This window comes from Leptonychotes weddellii, chromosome 3, assembly GCF_054177405.1.
Source record: "Leptonychotes weddellii isolate Sample4059 chromosome 3, ASM5417740v2, whole genome shotgun sequence".
NCBI lineage: Eukaryota > Metazoa > Chordata > Mammalia > Carnivora > Phocidae > Leptonychotes > Leptonychotes weddellii.
The window spans coordinates 175,719,109-175,726,199 of NC_138371.1; the positions used below are offsets into that span (position 1 = coordinate 175,719,109).

At 57.7% G+C, this 7,091-nt stretch overlaps 1 long non-coding RNA gene across 1 annotated transcript; it reads left to right on the plus strand.

The window, feature by feature from the left end:
* Positions 1-383: 383 nt before the first annotated feature.
* LOC145720717 (uncharacterized) lies at positions 384-2,950 on the plus strand. Its single transcript, XR_014143923.1, has 2 exons — positions 384-1,493; positions 2,472-2,950. It is a non-coding gene; the product is annotated as an uncharacterized LOC145720717 (long non-coding RNA).
* Positions 2,951-7,091: the final 4,141 nt, after the last annotated feature.

Below are 7,091 nucleotides of genomic sequence, written 5' to 3' on the forward strand. Positions count from 1 at the left end.
CCGAATATGGTCCCAGTGTCAGAGCCACACGGTTCCCACTGCCCTGCAGCCCTCCACCTGGACAGTGGAAAACAGGCGGGCGCTGGCGGTGAGGGGGAGGGCGCCCCACCCGGCACTGCACGCTGAGCTGGGCACACGACCTCCAGTGACCTTGGTTTACCAAGTCCTGAGGAAGAACAACAGAGCGTCCAACCAGCTCGCAGAGTGCCCGGCCTCTACCTCCAGGCCTCGAGCTGCAGTGGCCGTGGGCTCGGACGGTCCGCCGGGGAGCCCAGAACCACCTGCCCATGAGGGCCTGCCCACAGAGGCTGCCGCCGGCCCCCCCCCGCCGTCCCCACACCCGGCAGGACGCAGGCCGCGCAGAGATCTACTTGCAGGTCTTGGGTGTTTCCTTCCTCGGAAAGGGGCTTGTGCTGGCCGGGGCTCCCAGTGTCAGGGACCTGCTCCAACTGCCCGAGCCAAAAACACCTTCCAAGCTCAGGAAGTCTCAAGTTCAAACAAACAAGTACAAGGCGGGAGGAAGGGAGGAGAACCAGCCCCAGGCCTTCTTGAAATAAACGGGTAAACTCCTCCGTCGGTGACCCCTGCCTGCAGTCTAGCTCGGGAGAAAGGAAATGATAGCACTGCTTTGCTTGGCAAATGACACTTCCCAGCGATGCCCGACGTGCCCCTGGCCCGCCGGCTCCAGACCCTGGGCCCACACCGCGTCCGAGTGGGTGAGCACCCAGCACCGCCCAGACCGTCCCAGCGCCTCCTGCAGCGTCGCCTCCGATCCTCACCCCTCCCCTGCCAGGCAGCTCATTCGGTGCCGCACGACGGAGGCTCTGAGGGCCTGAGTGCCCGTATCCCATGCTCAAGGTCACGGGGTAGAAACTGACCGAGGGTCAGCACTGGGGTCTGGCTGAAGGGCCATGCTCGGCCCCACGCACCACAGGCACCCCTTCATCTGCCGACACGACTAGAGCCAGCGAACCTGGGTCGCCGCCACATAATGCGTTTGTTTCATCTTGGTGCCTTGGCGCCCACCCTCCTCCCATGAGCGTTCACAGGCTGGGGGACCCTTCCTGCTGGAGCTGGAGACTGCCGGGCCAAGGGGACCGAATCTGGCCCAGCCCGGAGGAGGCAGCAGCCCCAGTGTCCACGTTCAGCTTCCCTTGGTCAGGAGCAGACTTACACCTCTGAGCAGGAAAGGTGCCGAGAGCGCGAGGCGGCTACTAGCTCTAGTGGCCTCCACCCGCCTGCCTCCACCCCGCCTGCACCCCCTTCTGGGCTGCCGGCCTCCGGGTCCCCGGGGATGCCACAGGTGAGGCTGGCTCCAGGAGCTGCATCCGTGAGAAGCAACAAGGGACGAACCACGCTGGGGGGCCGTCCCCCAGAAAACCATGACCGGGCCCCTCCGCGCTGGCTTCCAAGCAGAGGCCGTCCCGGCGCACACTCGGGAGGAAACAGATGCGCGTTTGATGCGGCGGGTCCAGGACGCGAGCCCTCTTCCTGTGAGCGGGGACCGGAGCCCTCAGCTCCGAGCGGCCCACGGCGGCTCAGGGAGGACGTGTGGAAACATGGCTGCTCTGTGTCCATGGGAGCTGCCCACCACTAGCTGTGTGGAACTGCGATGAGCCACCCGTCACGCACCGAATTTCTCCCCGCGTCTATCCTCTCCCCACGTAAGCGTGACGGTGCGATGGCCCGTGGCTTGGCCTTCAGCACGTGGGCGCCGCTGACCCAGGGTCTCCTACTTCTCCAAATATGTCTTAAAGATGTTACTAATGAAAACCTTTTCCAAAAATCAGTTCTGAGACATGAACCTGCCCACAGTCTCTTGGTCTCTCCGTCTTGTAGGTTCACAGCCTTCAGGTTTGGGAAATGTCTTGAAACCACGGATTTCCCCAGGCTTTGGTGGGCATTTCCCTCCCTAAACTCCCCGGTTCCGAAACACAGACCACCCAAGTTCTCGGTCCCAGGCCACTGGCCACCCCGGTGTGCTGAGCGCAGCTGGGGGAGGCTGGAGGCGTCGGCAGGCCGCTTGAGAACCGGACTGACCCTCTGGGGACCCCAAGGGTCTATTTTACTCAACATGACCTTCAGCTACTGTCAAGAAATTCCTATCGATAACTGGCATGGTTTTTGGCAGTAGAGTCTTAAATTAATCATGTCACGGGAGCAGGGAGTTATTTAGTGCAGATCTTAAATGAGCTGCTGGGTGTATGGACATTCGGCCCTTGGAGGCGGACGCCTGGCTCACAGCTGTGTGAGGCTACAGCCAGGCTTCAGGACTCAGGTACAACAGGCTCTTCTTTCTTTCCCTTTTTAAGACACAGAGGATGGGCAACAGCCCACGTGTGTCCACTTGGGGCAGTGGATTTCCACCAGGCCAGCCCACGCAGGGGCAGCCCGGCCGCATGAGCCGGGGCCGCCGAGCGCACCTCCCTCTCCTTGCCCTGCCTTGTCCTCACTGCCTGTGTCCTTCCCAGGTTTTTCCCTCGACCTGGCGCCTGGCACCCCAGCCTGGCATGCACAGACGGTTCCTTCTCCTTGCTGCAGACGCTCTCCCCACGGTCGGGCCAGCACCAAAGTCCACGGGCACCCCCACCCCCAGCAAGCCCTCCCCCTGCTCAGCGCCGGGTCCCAGCCCCGCCGGCCGACACCACTCCGGCCGCCCCTGGCAGCCCCACCGGACGGCGATTCCCAGCAGAGCCCCGCTGCTGGCCACCACTCATTGTTCCCTGTTTAATGGGGGCTTTCTGTCCCTTCCGCTGACAAAGACAGGAAGCTCCGGGAGCTGGGCAATCAAGATAACCCGTGAAACATGCTACAGCTCTGACCCGCGGAGGCCGCTGCGGCCCGGGGGGGGCACGTCGCCGGACAGAGTCGAACTGCTCACTCTCGAAAAGGGGCTTTGTGAACGACATGCTTAACTTTTTAAAATAAAGGATACATCACCGCTGACCAATCATGACAAAATCTAGAAACTGTGCCCAAGTCAGACAAATTTAGAAACCAACTAACACCCAACAGGGGACAGGGCGGTAAGTGGTGTTGTGGTAACTAAAACAACGTTTTCCCTGACCTGGCAATACCGCGCAGCGTGTGAGACGGGGGCCTGTGCTTTCCGTGTGATACTCTGACATTTATCAGGTTCAGCAGGGGTCTGTGCCTGGAGATTGTTCCCAGAGAAGCTCCGGATCCGGGGAAGACCTCGGGGTCTTGTTCCGCGAGGGGGGGGGTGTGCCGCGTCTTCCTGGCGTGGCCAGCACAGGGCAGACACTCCTATGCGTGCGGCTGGCGAGTGCGTGAATGAGGGATCCTCCCACACCACGGACTGGGTTTCAGAAGAGAAAACAGGACAAATTTTAGCCCTTTGAGGACTGATGGGGGCATAGAATCATACAACTGATAAAACACGGAGACTTAATATCTGTTCAAGAACTTTCTATATTTTGTTACCATTTAAACATCAAATGACATGTTCTCCCTCCTTAACGATTCAGACATCAAAACACTTAAAAACTGTCTTTAAAGATAGAGCAGTGTTACAAAGGTGAAGTCATATGCGGGGCATCGGTTCACCTTTAGTTCACCTAAAATCTTGCTAAAAATGTCACCAGTGGGACTTAACACTAGTCCTTCCTTCTGCAAAGATAAATTGTTTTTCACACTTTGGGGACTGGACTCACTTCTTGGACACTACTAATAATAGAATGACAAAAAAACAGAACATTTGCTCAAAGCCCAAAGACACAAAAGCCACTTGATCTCTAAAATTCAGAAAGAATGATCTGCTCTATTGTGTTTTCAAATTTACCACTTTACATTTTCTAGAAATTCTCCTGCCAGGGTTGATCCCCCCTCGGTGTCTGTGTATCTTTGGGGACTGACACTAGGATAAAGCTCCTCTGGGGGAGGGAAGGAACTGCCCCTTGGAGGCCCCTCCACGAAGAGTGGGGTGCCACGGCCCAGACCCAGTAGCGTCCCCAAGCCAGCACTGCCCTGGAGAGCCCACGCCCGCTCAGACGCTCCTCTTTCTTCTCCCTCGCCCGGAGCACCCCCCACGCTTCACGATGGGGGTCGCTAACGGAATAATATAGTTAAAGCACGCAATACCCCTGATGTACGGCTGTAAGCCGTGCCGAGAGTTTCCCACCAGCGGGCAGCCCTGAGAGCCTGCTCTTCGTGTCAGCCCTGTGCAGCCCCTGTCCTCACGGACCCACCACACAGACGAGGACAGCCGGGGCCCGCAGGGATGGCAGACGGCAAGGGCAGGTTCCCGTCAGTGGCCTCCGCCTCCCCAGTGCTCAGGCTGGCTCTCCACAGCGTCCCCAGGGCAGGGAACCCCAGCCGCACTTCATCCAAAGAGAACCATGAGAACATAACCGCATTTCCACTGTAGCACTTGATTAGAATTCAAAATTAATTCAGATTAGATCCCAGAATTTTCGTGTGTGTATCAGACAGCTACACTAGCTTGTTCACATTTGGGAAGAGACAACCAATATTTCTATCTCCAAAATCAGACGTATGAGATGAAGTTCAAAATACTATTTCTTTTTTTTTAAGATTTTATTTTATTTTTTTTTTTGACAGAGAGACACAGCGAGAGAGGGAACACAAGCAGGGGGAGTGGGAGAGGGAGAAGCAGGCTTCCCGCAGAGCAGGGAGCCCGATGAGGGGCTCAATCCCAGGACCCTGGGACTATGACCTGAGCCGAAGGCAGACGCTTAACAACTGAGCCACCCAGGCGCCCCTCAAAATACTATTTCTAACGGCACAAGTCCATCTGCAAGGATTACCGATAAGCAGGTCCACAGAGACGAGAGTCTGGTACAGAAGCGGGTCTGGGCAGAAAGGAGGAGCCTCCAGCCGTGACCGCGCCCATGCGGGGTGCAGGAAGACGCAGGCAGGTTCACGAAGCGCAGCCTCCCGTTCCAGAGCCAACCTGCGGACACTGCATCTGGTTAAGCTGCGAGTCCAGGGGCCCCGAAGGACCGTGAGAGCGGCTCTTCTCCACCGAAAGCATGTTCTTCAGGCATAGAACCCGCCTGACGAGTGGCTGAGGTCTGGAGACCTGTCACTGCCATGCCTTTCGATTGTTACTAGTTAGAACCTCAGAAGGGTCTCTCGGGTCATGTTCGTTTATGTTGACTAGAGGCTGGAGGGAGTTCTCTTACTCGGCCGGTGCAGGTGACCAACACCAAAGGTTCTCCCACCGGGAGCACCTGCCAGACGAGCTGCTGCGAATGCGAGAATCCCCCACGTGTGCCCCCAGGGGCCCGCCTTCTCCAGCAGCAGCATCTGACCTCAGCACCGTGGGGCCCCCGGAGTCTGGAACGTGACCGTTACTCTTAGGGAACCCCTGACACAGTTGTGGTTTGGAGCTGATCCATGAAGCAGTTAGCAAACCACGTGAACAGCACATCATCATGAAAGGCCACACAGGGGCTGCCTGGAAATAGGGGGTAAGGTCCAGAGAGCTGGCGGATCCAGGAACAGGTCCCAGGACGAGGGAGGGCAGCAACACGGTGACGGTCACCTGGAGACGCTGGACACAGGCAGGCCCAGAAGGACGGCCCATGACCAGGAGCGTGTTGAGTGTCCGGATCTGGTACCCCCAACGCCCACATGCTTACAGGGAGCCAGCTTTGTGTCCATTGTCTGCTTCGCTCACACAAAGGGGTAATTAGTGGACAAATGCAGCAGCATGAATGTGACCAATTCCTGCGAATCCAAGGTCATCCTCTTCCAGATGCTCCAAGCGTCCTTTGGAATTGCCTCCGGGGTCCCCTCATGCTTTAGCGTGTAGTCAGGGTCTTCCAGATGCGCCCTTCAACTGAAGACCTGTCATCTTTCCAAACAGCTGACCTTCACCGTTTGTAGCCATGTCCACTGGGCATGGACACCTCAGACACATTTACAAAATATTTTGAGCAGGGGAAGCGATTTGAAAACTGCTAGATCTGAGCACCGCCAGGGCCGCCGCGGGTCCCCAGCTTGCCCCTCCTAGGCACTCGCCAACTCCGCTGCACGCCCAGGGCCACGCCCATGGGGAGCTGTTTTTCGAGTCCTTAGGACAAATACTCCCTTTTGGTCAAAATCTGCCTCCTGTAATTTCTACTTATTGACTTACCCAGAGGCCAAGAGGACACCTCCACCCCCGCCCAGTGGCAGGAGGTCACAAGACTGAAGGGCACGGCTGCGCTCCTGGTGGGTCCTCTGATTCCCAGCAACAGCCAAGGAGAACACTTCAACATCTATCTTAAAAATGAGAAGACAATGGAGTTACCCTGCGGCCGGCTCTTCTCCCACTGGATGGCTGGCTGTTCAGACCACAGCAGGTGCCACGTTAATGCTGCACAACAACCTGCCCCCAATTCAGTGCCACGGACACGTTTTTGCCCCCTGCTCACGGCTCGGGGGGGGGGGGCGGGGCAGGCTCTGCTCTACCTGCCTCATTTTGGTCCCAGGCCGGAGGGGCAGTGGCTACCCCGGGCATGTGTCCCAGGGGGTCGGCAGCAGCAGGAAGGGGCCACTCACGACAAGCACATCTGAGCACCAGGTCTGCCAAAGCAAGTCCCACGGCCAAGTGCAAGTCAACGATCACAGACCCGTGTCCTGCCCCCGGCGGAGGGGGCCGGAGGGAGCGCTCCCTGGAAGAGAATACACATAATCCCATCACCCCATACTCACTCTCTCCTCTCTTTCTCCCCTCTTTGTCCACCAAGGACCGTGCAGGACACAGAGAAAGGCTTTCTCAAATTCCAGGCACCAGGGTAGGATGTTCCTTTGACCCTCACAGACATGGTTTGCTATGAACGCAGCGTGTCTGTGGAGGCAGGAGATTACTGCGTCCCTCTATGGACCCTCAATTCATTCCATCCTCTGCTTCATTCGAAGGTCGACGTGGCCAATTTATAGATCGCACAGTTTCTTTCCGAAAATCAGGGAAGTAGACACGGTTCTCCGAACTTTAGGGGTTTTGTCTTCCAGCCGCAGGCCGTCAGTTCAGACCGACCTGTGCTTTCTACCCCTTGCTACTTGAGCACACGCGGAGACAAGCGCCAGGCCCGGGACGAGCGGTCAGGGCATCGGCGAGCCAT